We start from the raw sequence: 15279 nt of genomic DNA, 5'->3' as shown, positions 1-15279 counted from the left end.
CTGATATTTAAATGGAGCAACACTCAGCATTTTAAATTGCCCAGTTTGGTTTCAGTTCTGCTTTCTCATCCCTGCTAATCTTCATGTTTTTCATAAGTCATGTCATACTATGTATTTATCCCATGGCATTAGTTCATCTATAAGCGAAATGTGGTGCTTCCCCCTTTGAAATCTTCTATTCTTCTCTCTCCCACAATTACCCTCACCAAGTTCATGAAAGCTGCTTTTCACGTTCACTGTTCAACAAAACATTTATTAATAACAAGAACCAATATTCATTAGCATTTATTATCCCTGAAACATGATGAGAAATGCTGGATTATTTAATTCTTACAGCAACATTTTAGAGATGTAAAAACTAAAAGTTAAAAAAACTTACATAAATTGCCTACATTCATATAGTTAGTAAGTGGTGATGTCAGGATGCACCTCAAAAACTGGTGAATCCAGAGCCAAAATGTTTAATATCTGCACTGTATTTCCTAATTGCTGTGAGGTTGTGGTTTGTGGATGGGGAGTGGGGTGAATACCTGATGAGTGACTATCTAGTATTAATAAAACAGACTCAAAAATAATAATTGTGATTCAAGTGCTAAAATATTGGTTTGACAGGCAAAACAGAGAGATTAACTAACTGTTTGACAGGTAACATAAAGCTCAATATGCAGATAATAGGGGATAACTTTCCAAAAAGAGAAAGGTATTTTTGTGCAAAGGCAATTTGTTCAGGAGTCTGCAAAGCAGGAATCATAGCGGAGAAGGAAGAGGAAAAGCTGGAAATGTAGGCTGGAGACAGTGAAAGGACTTTTATTCCATACTAATGGGAGGTTAAGGATTTTGACTTTGTGCTGCAATGTGAGGAAATCATCCAAGATTTTTAATCAGAGGAAAACACCTGATCAATGGGTCACTATAGTAGCCAAAGCCAGGAGCACCATTTACATCATAGTCTATGTGGTTTCCCCTGGGATTAAGCAATACATGCACAATAACCAGGTACTGATTTAGAGAAAAGCTAAAAACAGGGAAATTGTAGGATAGAACTTGGAGAGATTTACCAATTAAAAGACAATTGACAATAGAATCTGAATTAAGGTGGTAACAAAGTAGTTGTTATGAGGGATCCATTTGAAGAGATATTTTAAAGGTAAGATCAGAGAACTTGGTAAATAATTGAATTTGGAAGTGAAGAAAAGAGATATGTCCAAGATAAATTCAAGGTTTGTAGATTGAAGATTTGTGTTGCCACTGGCCAAGACAGGGACTAGACATGGGAGGGATGGGATTGAGGAGCAATCGGTTTAATTTTGGACACATTAATGATCAGGGACAGATATCAGAACTGCTCAAGATACGAAAATGGAGCTCAATACAGGAGAAATAGATTTGGTCAATAATGGAGAAATAGATTGGGTCCTTGACAGCACATTGAAAATTGTAGACACCATAGCAAGAATGAAATAACTAACTTTAATGGAGAAAGTTGAATGAGAATAAAGAAGGCCAAGTAAATCCTGGGTAAACAAAAACTTTTAAGGGTCAGGATGAAAGGGCAGAAAAACTGAGGGATACTGAGAAGGAGCAAAAGAAAGGTAGGAGGTTACTAAGAAAATGTAATACTATAGAAATCAAGAAGAAAAAAGAAATGATAAATCAAGCCAGATGTTACAAAGGTATTGAGGAAGATGAGTACTGAAAAAGAGTTTCTGGATTTGGCTTTTTCTAAGGAGATGTGGAGACAAAAGTCAATTTGCTAAGAGAGATCAGGAAGTTAAGACAACAAGTGTATATGAATTTTGTAACAACTTTGGTATTAAAAGAAAAAAGAATGATAAAGAAGTTGTTTGACACTTTTGTTCTTCACAGGAGTTTGTCAAGAAAATAAAAAGGCAGCCTACTCAATGAGAGAAAATATTTGGAAACCACGTATCTGACAAGGGTTTGATATCCATGCTATATAAAGAGATCATGCAAGTCAATGATAAAAATACAAGCAACCCAATTTAAAAATGGGCAAAAGACTTGAACAGACATTTCTCAAAAGAGGAAGTACAAATGGTCAAAAAGCACATGGAAAAAAAGTTCAACTAGCTATTAGGAAAATGCAGATCAAAACTACAATGAGATATCATTTCATACCTTATAGGATAGCCATTATTAGAAAAAAAAACACAGAAAACTGTAAGTACTGGAGATGTTGTGAAGAAATAGGAGCACATCATCACTGTTGGTTGGAATATAGAATGGTGCAGCCTCAGTGGAGGACAGTTCGACAGTACCTCAAGAAGCTGAATATAAAACTGCTGTACATTCAATAAATTTATTGTAAATGTGGGGAAATAGAGTTGACTGTAAACATAGTAACTGTAACACATAGTGTAAGATTGCGGCTGAAAGGGGTAGTCCGTGGACATCAATGTCATTTAAAAGGCATCTAAAGCATAATCTAGGGACTACATAACATAGTGATTTTGGTGGTGGATGAAGATTGTGGTTAATAGTATAAGAAATGTTCTTCTTTTACCAAGTGTTGAGAATATGGTGATACAAAGGCAAATCACAACTAATGTAACTTATGGAAGATCGTTAACAGTAATATTGTAGTATTTTCTACGAGGCAACTATGGGGGGTGTATTAGTCAGCCAAAGGGGTGCTGACACAAAATGACAGAAATAGGTTGGTTCTTATAAAGGGTATTTATTTGGGATAGGAGTTTACAGATATTATAAAGCATAAGTTACAAAGTCTATTTTCCCATGTTGGAGTGAGATGGCTGCCGACATTTGCTAGGGTTCAGGCTTCCTGGGTTCCTCTGAGCTCAGCTCCTCTGTTTTCTTCACAAGGTCAGCTGTAGACTGTGAGGCTCTCTAGGCTTTGCCTCTCTCCACAAGGCCTACTGTAGACTATCAGATGAATGGCTCTGTCTCTCTCCCCGGGGCTCCTGCTTAAGACTTCAGCATCAAACTCCAACATCAAAACTCCAACATTAAAAGCCCTCAACTCTGTCCTTTGCCATGTCTTTTATCTGTGAGTCCCCACCCCTTGGTGGGCGGGGACCCTTGGTGAGTGGGGACTCAACACCCTAATGACGTGATCCAATCAAAGCCCTAATCATAACTTAATCACGTCCAGGTTCAGATCAGATTACAAACATAATCCAATATCTATTTTTGGAATTCATAACTATGTTAAACTGCTACAGGGGGTATAAGCAGGTATAAGAGTTTTCCTTTTGGAGTAATGAAAACATTTCAAACTTGAATGAGATAATGGTAACCTTAGCTACAGCTGAATCTCTAGAACAGTATTTCTTGGAAACTGTAGCAAAGCAGCAATATGATTTTGATCAATTTTCTTTTGTTTGAAAATTAAAAGGCCAAAATTTTATATTTCAGCATCAGCATGATTTTGATGAAAATAGAATCATTACTGGATTTTGATAAAAATGGAATCATTTACAAATGCCAAAATGGCATGTGAATGGGTAAATCCAACTGCTTATGGACTTGTAGTAAAATTCTCAGAAGGAAGAAAGTTCCCTTATGGTCAATTAAAAAACATACTAAGTTGTGATAATTCAGTTTTAAATTGCCATAACAGCAATGATAAGAATTCCTGGTTTGCCATAGATCTGGGTCTGTGGGTGATACTGTCAGCATATACACTTCATCACGTTTGTGGTTATGGAAGGTCTGCACTAAGCAACTGGGTTTTCCAGATATCCAAAGATGGACAGAACTGGGCTTCTTTTTATACCCATATTGATGACTGCAGTCTCAATGAACCAGCGTCTTGACCCACCAAAAGATGAGAAACAGGCATGGTGACATGTGAGAATGAAACAGTTGTGGACAACTATGGCAGCTGCCAGTGGTAGATTTGAAAGTGAGAGGAGCAATGAAGAGCATAAAGAACAGACTTGTATTGCCAGGGCCAAAGTGTTGTGCTAGGATAAAACCAATTTTGAAAAGGAATAAAAGGTATAAAAAACTTAAGCAACTTTTAAGTGAAGATATATGGATGCTACCTGATGTGAACGAGCAAATTGAACAATTCTCGCAGGAACGCTCTGTGTAGAAAAAGAAGAAAAAAGACAAGCATCCAAAAGAAGTAAAGCAAGAGGAAAAGAAAAAGCAAGAAACAGAAATATGAAAATGAGTCTGCTGATAGTTATCAAGCTCTGAAGATGAGTGATTTGAGGCTGTTCTGTCTCAGACTCCTACCAAAGAAAAGGCCTGGAAAGAGAAAGACAAAAAGTTGGAAAAAGAAGAAGTCAACCAAGTTAGCTGGAGGGACACATGGATGACTATTGATTTTATGTCTGTTAAGATTGTATCATTATCACCACTGAAAAAGAAACTCTAAGGAAAATGGAGCAAGAGAAAACCTAAGCAGTTGAATAGTTCAGATGGTTGGAAAGAGAAGTGAGTGCCTACTGGAAGGATGGTGGGTCAGGCCTTCCACCAGAAGACTATATTGTGTCATCAATTGCTAAAGCTTCAGTAGTAGAAGATGGTGGATAAAGCTGGCTAAGGAAGTCATATCAAAGAACGAAGGAATAAACTAAGAAACAAAATAGACATTTTAAGGACATTGTAGCTGAAAGATATGGGTCAATGGAAATATTTTGATTAAAATTAGAAGACACTGAAAAAACTGCATCCAAAAAAAGATTATAGATGAGAATGGTGGAGGAAACCAACATTTTCAGACAAACACAAAATAGTCAAGAAAGTAGAAAATCAGACTTAGTAAATTATAATAGAAGTTCAAGGGATAGATATGGCCCAACATATATGGCAAAAAATATTAATAAAGATAAGTTTGTTGGTGATGACAAAGATAATGGATCTGGGTCTTTAGATATATGTAGAAGAGAATCCAATCCAAGACAAAATAAAAAATTTCATTCTCTTAGAACACAGGATGAATGCTTGAGAAATTATTTTACGAAGAAAGAACATCAGCAGGACACAGGGTCTTCATTTGCTGGAAGGAGTTCAGAGGATTAGTCCATCCAAACCCTGAGGGTGGATGAAAAGAACAAGTTGGGTGCCAAGATTATTAAGGCAGAGATGATGAGAAGTATGGAATTAGCTGAACAACTTAAAGCCCAGCTTGAAAAAGGCAAATAAATTTAAAGAAACTACAACACAAATACCATCCAAAAAATCTGGGAAGAGAATGAAGACCAGCAGGAGGTGATCCGTGTTAAAACAGATGTCTGGAAAAGTATGTATGGATTGTGAACTCACCAGGAGAATTTCTGGAATCAAAAGAAGACAGAGGAGACAGATAGTTCCAACCCATGAGGAAAAAGAAAGGTCAGATACTTCTATGATGATGATAATCTAAGCCTATATGGTTTAGTCAAAAATGAAAAGATGGGAACAGCAGATCAAAATAGGCATTTTATGAGGATGGCATCTAAGTTTATGGGAAAAACAGATACAGACTATTACACTCTGGATGACTTATTTGTCTCTAAAGTTGCTAAAAGAGAACGTCTTGGTGTAAACTTGAACCAGAGGAAAAAAGCTATTGCTGACCAGAGTCTTATTACATGAATGGAAGAATGCTGTATTGTTTTCACAGGTCTCAATTTCCCAAGCACTTTCTTATAGGAATAGGTGTTAAGACTTATGTTTACCCAACTTCTGGTCTCTTACTGAGGAGCATTGCCTGATAGTCTCTTTGCAACACTATAGAACAGCTACCTTATTGGATGAGGACACCTGGGAGGAAATTCAGATGTTCAGAAAATCATTGGCTAAGATATTTGAAAATAAAGGATTGGATTGCATCTTTTTTTGGAAACTAACATGGGCATGAAGAAATAGTATCATATGGTTTATGAACACATTCCTCTCACAAAGGAAATGGATGATGTGGTTCCTAACTATTTTAGGAAAGCCATAATGAAATCTGATGAAGAGTGATCCATGAACAAGAAATTGATTGATCTGTCCTCAAAAGATAATAGAAAGTTTATATCTAGAGGCTTGCCTTCTGTATGGATTTTGGCCTCCAAGGTGGGTTTGTCCATATTATTGAAGATCCTTCTTTACTTTGGAAAAGAAATTGTTGGCAGAATGCTATATATAGAACCAAGACTTTGGAGGAAAGGAATCCAAGAAAGCTTTGAGGACCAAAAGAAAGCACTGCAGTTTGCTCAGTGGTAGAAACCATATGACTTCTCCAAAAGTAAAAAATGTTGAAATATATCTTTCATTTTTTATCTTCTCTTTAGGTCCCTTTCAGTTTTATTTCCATCATTTAACTAAACAATTGATCCTCAGACTATAGGGAAAGAGAGTCATGGCAGCAGGATGCTGTGGGTCACTGAAAACCCTCAATTGTTTCTGTGGACTTCATTTTAGTAACCATGGAGTAAACCAGCTATACTGATGACCTGCTCACATTCCTGTAATGTTCTTTATTCTTGGTTTTCTTAAATATTCAGTTAATTGTAGAGAAGGGCTTCTCTGAAGGAATATCTGGGACCTAGGAAATCACCAGGTCAGAGAGAAGTGGGTCTGCTCCAAGATTGTTAAATCTGTTATCTGACTTCTTTTACATTTTATACAAAAGGCAACATATTTAGTAATAATCAAAATTTCTTTTCATAGGATTTTTTTCTTTAGTTTTTCTAATTTTTAAAAATTTATTAAAGTATATCGCTCATACGTGAACATATATAAACAATAAATATATAGTAATAGTTGTGAACTTACAAAACGAACATATATAACATTATAAAGGACTCTCATAGCTCATCCTACCACCAATACCTTGCATAGTTGTTAAACATTTTCAACTAATGATTAAAGAGCATCATCAAAATATTACTACTTTATCCATGTGGTGCAGCAGTGCTCCAAAATGTATTAACCAAATGCAATGAATGTGCCACAATGATGAAAGAGGGTGTTGATGTGGGAGCAGTGGAGTAGAGGGTGAAGGGTATATGGGAACCTCTTATATTTTTTAATGTAACATTTTTTGTGATCTATGTATCTTCAAAAAAAGACAATTAAAAATGATGGGGGTGGGGGGTGGAGAGTGGGGTATTTGGGAACCTCTTATGTTTTTTAATGAAACATATTGTGTGATCCATTAACTTTTCTTTTAACCCTCCCCCTTATGGCTTTTTTTTTTTTTGCCTGTTGTCTGCTCTCTGTGTCCAGTTGCTGTGCATTCTTCTGTGTTTGTATTTATTTCCCCTCCCCTCTTGTGATTTGCTGTGTCGTCACTGAGCTCTTCTGCATTTTTTTTTTCTTGTTTCCCTTTTTTGTTGTGTCATCTTGCGGAGTTTGCTCTCCACAGTGCTTGCAGGCTGGGCGGCTCTCCACAGAGTGCGGGCAAGTCTGCCTTTACAAGGAGTCCTGGGGACGTGAACCCAGGGCCTCCCATATGGTAGATGGGAACCCTACTGATTGAGCCTCAGCCACTTTCCTGATCCATTAACTTTTTAAAAAGACAATTAAAATTTTTTTAAAAATAAATTTTAAAAAAATTACTACTAACCAAAATGTTTTCCTCCAACCCACCCTATTATTATCTTTATATTATTTATATACGAACATACATAAACAATAAGTGTATAGTAAAAATTGTGAACTTACAGAGCAAACATGCATAACGTCATACAGGGGCCCCGTACATTGATCCTCCACCAACACCTTGCATTGTCATGAGATATTTGTTATAAATTATGAAAGAATACTGTCAAAATCTTACTACTAATTATAGTACTTATCTTACATTAGGTGTATTTTTCCCCCAACCCACCCTATTATTATTTTTTAAATGTATTTTTATGAGAGAAGTTATAAATTTACAAAACAATCACGCACTTGTGCAGAATTCCCAAACAACATCTCTTTATCAACACACCACACTGTGGTGGAACATTTGTTACAGATTATGAGATAATATCATCTGATTATTACCAGGTCCATAGTGTACATTTAGCACACATTCTCCATACTGTCCCATTATCAACATAGTACATCTTTGGCATAGATGCAAGAATAGTACATTATTACTGCTAACCACAGTCCATAGGTCATTCCAGTTGTATTTTTCCCATGCTTCTCCATATTCCCACCACCCTGCAATAGTGATGTACATTTGCTCTAGCTAACAAAGGACACTCTTGCATTTGTACCATCAACCACAATTCTCATCCACCTCTAGGTTTACTGTGCCGTTCAGTTCCTAGGTTATTCTCTGACATTCTGTCAATTGGCATTTACATCTCTAGGCTACTATTTTCAGCCACATTCCCATTAGTAAACTGGCTGTTATTCACTGTGTTACCATCCACTCTATATATTTTCACACTTTTACAGAAGCTAATTAAAACTTCTACATACATTAAACATCAGTAGTCCATTTCAGTCCTCCTCTTATCTCCTTTAAGAATCCACCACCTACCACCAGGTCTTAAAGATAGTTTCTTACATTTTCTTCTAGAAGCTCTATGGCTCTTGCTTTTATATTTAGATTTTTGATCCATTTTAAGTTAATTTTTGGATAAGGTATGAGATAGGGGCCCTCTTTCCTTCTTTTGGCTATGGATATCAGTTCTCTCAGCACCATTTATTGATGGACTATTCTGGCTGAACTGAGTGGGTTTCATAGGCTAGTCAAAAATCACTTCACCAAACATTGAGAGTCTGTTTCTGAATCATCAATTTGGTTCCACTGGTCTATGTGTCTGTCTTTATGTCAGTACTATGCTGTTTTTGTTTATTTTTTTTTTTACCACTGTAGCTAGGTAATATGATTTAAAGTCTGGAGATGAGAGTCCTCCAACTTTACTTTTCCTTTTTAAGATGTTTCTGGCTACTCAGGACCCCTTACCCTTCTGAATAAATTTGATAATCATGTTTTCATCTTATTTAAAAAACACTGGTGGAATTTTTATCAGGATTGCATTGAATCTGTATATCGATTTAGTAGCATTGAACATCTTAATATTTAGTCTTCCAATCCACGAGCATGGAGTGTTTTTCCAATTATGTAGGCCTATTTAAAATTTCTTTTAACATTGAGTTTAGTTTTCTGAATACAAGTGCTTCACATCATTGGTTAAGTTTATTCCTGAATATTTGGGTTTTATCTATCATATTTTATTTTCACCACTCTTTTGACATTTTTAGCTACTTTTATTGATATAATCTTCATTTCTAGACTCTCTTCCAGGCCTCTCTCTCCTGTCTTTTCTTTTCAGTCTCTAGCACACCCTTTAGTGTTTCCTGAAAATCTGGTCTCTTGGTTAGAAATTCTCTCAGCTTCTGTTTATCTGTGAATATTCTAAACTCACCCTCATTTTTGAAAGACAATCTTGCCAGATATAAGATTCTTGACTGGAAGTTTTTCTCTTGTAGTATCTTAAATATATCATATAGCTATCTTCTTGCTTCCATGGTTTCTTGTGAGAAATCAACACTTAATCTTATTGGGAATCCCTTATATGTTATCCATGGCTTTTCTCTTGTTCTTAGCATTCCCTCTTTGTCTTTAGCATTTGGTCTTCTGAGTAGTATGTGTCTCAGAGTTGGTCTATTGGGTTTTTTTCAGATGTGAATACGTTGTGCTTCTTGGGCATGGATATCTATATTCTTCAATAGGGTAGGGAAATTTTCTACCGTTATTTCTTCAAATATTTCTTCTGCCCCTTTTCCCTTCTCTTCTCCTTCTGGGATACCCATGACACTCATGTTTGCACATCTCTTGCTGTCATTTAGTTCCCTGAGACCTTATTCAATTTTTTCCACTCTTTTCATCTATTCTTTTTATATTCACTTTCAGAGGCCATTTCTTCAAGTTCACCAATCCTTTCTTCTGCCTCCTCAAATCTGCTATCATATGATTCTAACGTGTTGTTAATTTTATTGATTGCACATTTCATTCCCATAAGATCTGCTATTTTTCTGTGTGTGCTTTCAAATTTTTCTTTGTGCTCATCCAGTGTCTTAATATCCTTAATCACTTTTGCCATCTCACTGAATTTATTAAGAAGATTTTTTTAACATCTCTGATTAGTTGTCTCAACTTCTTTATATCATCTGGAAGGTTATCTTGTTCTTTTAACTGGCCCATAGCTTCTTGTTTCTTGGTGTGGATTGTAGTTTTTTGTTGGTGTCTTGGCATCTGGCCTACTAGAGTATTTATTCTGGGTACAGTTTTTCTCTTTAGTATAGGGCTTCCTGCCCTTTCTCTCTTGCTGACTGTGCAATAGGAGTCAAGAATGTAGTCAGTGCTATAAGCTGTGGAGGCTCAAGCTGCCCTCATTGCCCCAGGGACTGATGAAATTTCTCCCAACTTTCTCCTTTGCCAGGGTTAGGAGCTGTGTTGAATAATCCAAGTGTGTAGTTGCCCAGAGAGACTGATAAAGCTTCAGATTCCTTTCTTTCTTGCCTGGGATGGGGATGGAGCTGCAGTGCAGGTCCAAGATGAATGCAGTTGCCCCAGTAGATTTGCAATTATTCAGTCTGTGTTAGCCACATGTACCTATATACCTGGATAGGCTGGTGCAGGGCCACCAGTTTCCTCCCTGCCAGAGGTGGGGCTGAAGCCTAGGCTAGGACCGAAGGTTGATGAATGTTCTCTGAAGATTGGCAGTCTCCTCCTTCCATTCCTTTAAGGATGTCACAGGATGCTCTTCTGGTCTCCTGGAGATCCCAAACAGGTGCTTCAAATAGCTGTGTGTGTTTACTACCTGCCCTGTAGCAGGAGCTGACTCCAGCTGCTCCTTACTCTGCCTCCATCTTGCTAGTTGTCCCTTTTACATAGGATTTTGTAAAAGAGCTCTTCATTTTTAACCAGCATATAATAGCACTGCAATTCTTCTTGTTAAAGGAAAATAAGTATCCCCAAAGTAATAAAGAATTGATCATAAAAAAAAAAAAAAAAAAAAAAAGACAGGAAAGAATGCTAGTGGACAAAGACACTACCTCTCATTGTCTGGATATGAACTTTATGGCACTGTAAATGGAGTAGTGAAGATGAGCTGGGAAAAGGAACTTAGGAAGCAGAAGCGCATGTTAGAAGTTAGAGACATCTAGTATGCTCCCAGGTTCTGAAATACATGGTTCCAGGGGCCGGGTAATCAGAGGCCTGGATTTGAAATGGCACCATCAGGATGGCAGCCCACAGGGAGAAATCACTGTCACAGGAGAACTGCATAAAGGGTGGATTGATGTCACCTGGAATGCTCATGGCTCAAATTTCATCATGTGGGCACAGAAGGAAAATTTGACCTCAAGGTTGCACTAGGGTATGATTCTGGTACAGTGGCATCATCCAAACCTGTTTCATTCACAGTTTCAGGCACAGAGCCATCATGAAGCAGCTTGATGAAAAACAACTGTCCAGACAAGACATCTGCTGTTGAAGGCTCCTCAAGTAGAAAAGGAAGTAGCAGTTTGTGTTTAGTGTGGCCAGTAGCAGGGAAATAAGCTGGGGTTTGAGCAAAATGGAATGGAGATCAGAAATTGTAACGGAATACAGTATAGTTTCAGGAGCTGATGTCCATGAACCGATTTTTCTTTCACATGCTGGAAACATCCTTCAAGCAGAAGCAGGGCCATCTTCCAGTGCACGCACCAGCACTTAACAGTGGAAACGGGAAATGAAAATGCTGGAAGGAAGTTAGGCCCTGATAGTTCTGTTTGTACTTCTGGGGAGTCTAGTGCAATATCCATGGGAATTGTTAGCGTTAGCTCTCCTGATGTTAGTTCAGTATTTGAGATAACTAATAAAGAAGCAGCTTCACAATGACCCCTTAGCTATTCAGCAAGTAAGATTATCAGTGAGTTCTTTGTTGGCTGCTGGGTCCCCCATGAGCTCTTAGTGCAAGCGTACCTAACCTTTCCTTAAGGGAAACATCTAGCTTGGAGAGTTTTGTAAGAAGAGTGGCAAACATAACATAGACTAATGCCACAAACAACATGAATCTAAGCCAAAGCAGCAGTGATAACAACACTAATACTTTGGGGAGGAATGTGATGAGCACAGCAACTTCTCCTTTTATGGGTGCTCAATATCGACTGTTGTTTAAATTTTTTTAAATTTTTTTATTTTTAAAGAAGCTTTAGATTACATAAATGTTACATAAAAAATACATGAGATTCCCATACACCCCTTCCCTCCCCTCCCACACTTTCCGACATCAACAACATCCTTCATTAGTGTGGTACATTTGTTACAATTTATGAACACATATTGAAGGATTGCTTCTAACCATGGACTACAGTTTACATTATAGTTTATATTCTGTCCTGCATGATTTTGTAGGCTGTGACAAAGTATAAAATGGCTTGTATCCATCACTGCAATGTCATGCAGGGCAAATCCAATGTCCCAAAAATGCCCTCATATTACACCTATTCTTCCCTCTTCCAGCCCTCAGAACTCTGGTAGCCACTGCCTTTACATCTATGATAAGAGCTCTTCTGTTGCTAGAATAATAACAAGTCTATAGTAGAATAATAATAAGTCTACTTTAGTCCATTGTTTCTTTCCCAATCTTGAGGATTTGGCCACTCTGCTTCTAATTGAGAGGGGGCTTAGATTCTGTAAGGCACATGGATGGAGCTATCTTGCTTGCAGTTGCAGACACTCTATTCCCTGAAATGGACATTGTCCATTATTATCTCCTTGTTAGTTGTCCTGGGTGAGTCCAATGAACTGGAGAGTAGGTGTTGCAACACTGCTGAAATTCATGACTCAACTGGCATATGGACAGACCAAAGATTTAAGTCTCTAGGATATATATTTATCAAGAAGAGTGTTAATTATAGGTTCAAATAAAAGGGACAGAAGAGCCATATGTAAAGAACATACAAATGAGTCTAACTCTGTTATGCTGGGGAGAACCATAAATTTCAAAGTAAGATCCACTGCCAAATTCCTGAGCTGTCTGCCCTGCTTACAGCCTCTGGACATCCACTGTTATGAGCAGCAGCAAGGTAGCTACAGGCAAAAATAGTTTTATCAGGTGGCCAGTCATTAAGTGATACTTTAACCCCCAGCCTAATATCAACCTCCAGTGAGAGTGATATAGGTCAATAGCAGTAGTGTGGTTATAAAACTGACAAGAAGCTACTGTGGAATGAACAAGGACCACAAGCAGTATAAGGCAGAGTTTTAAGTTGGTCTTCTCAAGCATGAAAGAGTAAAAGTTCCACATAGTGAATCACTGATGGAACAGAGAGAGAATATCATGCATGCAGATTGGAAATCAGTTCTTGAGGTTGAGTTTTTAGGAGCAGGAACTGGCTTGGGTTGCACATTAGAGCTTTATGCTTTGGTGGCAGCAGAATTGCAGAGAATCAACTTGGGAGATTGGCTTTGTGATACATTTCTAGATAATGAATCACATCATGTCGATCTTCAGGGTGGACTGAAACCTCCTGGATACTATGTGCAGAGACCATGTGGACTGTTCACAGCACCATTTCCATAAGATAGCGATGAACTTGAAAGAATCACAAAACTCTTTCATTTCATTGGAATTCTCTTGGCCAAATGCATTCAAGACAACAGACTTATGGACTTACCTATCTCTAAATCTTTCTTTAAATTTATATATATATGGGTGACATTAAAAGCAATATGAGTAAACTGATTTATGAGTCACGACGTGATAATGAGAAAGTCAGTCTGAAGCATCTACAGAAGAAGGTCATGGTTCACTCTCAGTAGGAAGCTTTGAAGAGGATTTATTACACAGTTTATTCTTGATCCTCCCAAACCTAAACACCCAGCTTGGTTTAATGAAATTTTAACTTGGGAAGATTTTGAGCTGGTAAACCCACACAGAGTCAGATTTTTAAAAGAAATTAAAGATCTTGCTATCTACAGGTGCCAGATTTTAAGCAACAAAAGTCTTTCTGAAGATGAGAACACAAAATTACAGGAATTAGTGCTGAAGAATCCAACAGGTTCTGGGCCTCCATTTAGCATAGAGGACTAAGGTTTAAATTTCCAGTTCTGCCCTTCCTCAAGAGTATGTGGGTTTACAGCTGTGGATCTCAAGCCAAGTGGTGAAGATGAGATGATAACATGGATAATGCAGAGGAATATGTGGATTTGATGTTTAACTTTTGTATGCATACAGGTGTTCAGAAACAGATGGGGGCCTTTAGAGATGGCGTTAATAATGTTTTTCCAATGGAGAAATTAAGTTTCTTCATTCATGAAGAAGTCCAAATGATCCTTTGTGGAAATCAATCACCTTTCTGGGCAGCTGAGGAACTATCAATTACATTAAACCTAAGTTAAGCTATACATGTGACAGCCCTGGTTTCCTGAGGTTTGTGAGAGTTTTGTGTGGCATGTCTTCAGATGAAAAGAAAGCATCTCTGGATCCTACCTACATCCCCAGCTCACAGTTGTACACAAGGTTGACACTACCGATGCAAGCTATCCATCAATGAATACGTGTGTGCATTATCTTAAGTTGCTTGAATATTCTTTTGAGAAAATCATGAGAGAGCACCTGCTAGCTGCTATAAAGGAGAAAGGCTTTAATCTCAATTGAGCTTGAAGTGCAATGGGAGACATCAGAGACTTTTTAAACACTAAGCCCCATGTATTTGTGTGTAGAGAAGTACATGACCCTCCACACTGATGACATTTGCCTTTTCCCCCACCTTTAAGGTGTTAAGAACACGTGGAGTAAGTTTAGCTGCGAATGACAAAACAAATCCTTTAACTACCCAACCAGCAAGTATACAGCACAGAACACTGCGCTGCTACAAGGGCCTACAGAACTAGAACAAGGTGTTCCTACTTTACTGTTCCACAGAGCGGCTTCTCAGATCTTCAGTGTTCACTGACAAATTTCTAACAGTGTATTTATGTGAAGTTTGTCATTTCATACTCCATACACTACAATTGCCATCATTGATCCCAGTTTTGCTGGCTTCTAAACTACTCGGTCAAATACCCTGTTTTTTTTAAAACAGAGAGAGTTCATGAGCATCTCAGGCTTTTTCTTTTTCATGGTGCCCACACTATCACAGTACTCTAGCATTTTCTCTTTTGTTTGACATATAATCCTACACAACGTTTTATTTCTTTGAGGTGGGAGTATATTTTTATTTCCTAAATGCTGTAATATAAAGATCAAATTCTTAAGTGTTTGTGCAGCTCAAAAATAAAGATATATTGGGAAGTGGCTGTGGCTCAATCAGTTGGGCTCCCGTCTACCATATGGGAGGCCCTGGGTTCACATCCCTGACCCTCCTTGTGAAGGCAGGCTC

At 37.7% G+C, this 15279-nt stretch overlaps 1 long non-coding RNA gene and 2 pseudogenes across 1 annotated transcript in view; all 3 read left to right on the top strand.

Moving 5' to 3' along the window:
* The window catches only part of LOC139439280 (uncharacterized), a 30884-nt gene that overhangs the window by 10360 nt on the left and 5245 nt on the right, over positions 1 to 15279 (top strand). The gene's annotated exons all lie outside the window — the stretch shown is intronic.
* Positions 3859 to 14555, top strand: LOC139439349 (E3 ubiquitin-protein ligase HECTD1-like; annotated as a pseudogene).
* Positions 4687 to 6219, top strand: LOC139439350 (CWF19-like protein 2 pseudogene; annotated as a pseudogene).

Source organism: Dasypus novemcinctus, chromosome 7 (genome assembly GCF_030445035.2).
Source record: "Dasypus novemcinctus isolate mDasNov1 chromosome 7, mDasNov1.1.hap2, whole genome shotgun sequence".
NCBI lineage: Eukaryota > Metazoa > Chordata > Mammalia > Cingulata > Dasypodidae > Dasypus > Dasypus novemcinctus.
Note: the sequence above shows the minus strand (reverse complement) of the source record. Positions and strands in the feature narration are given on the sequence as shown.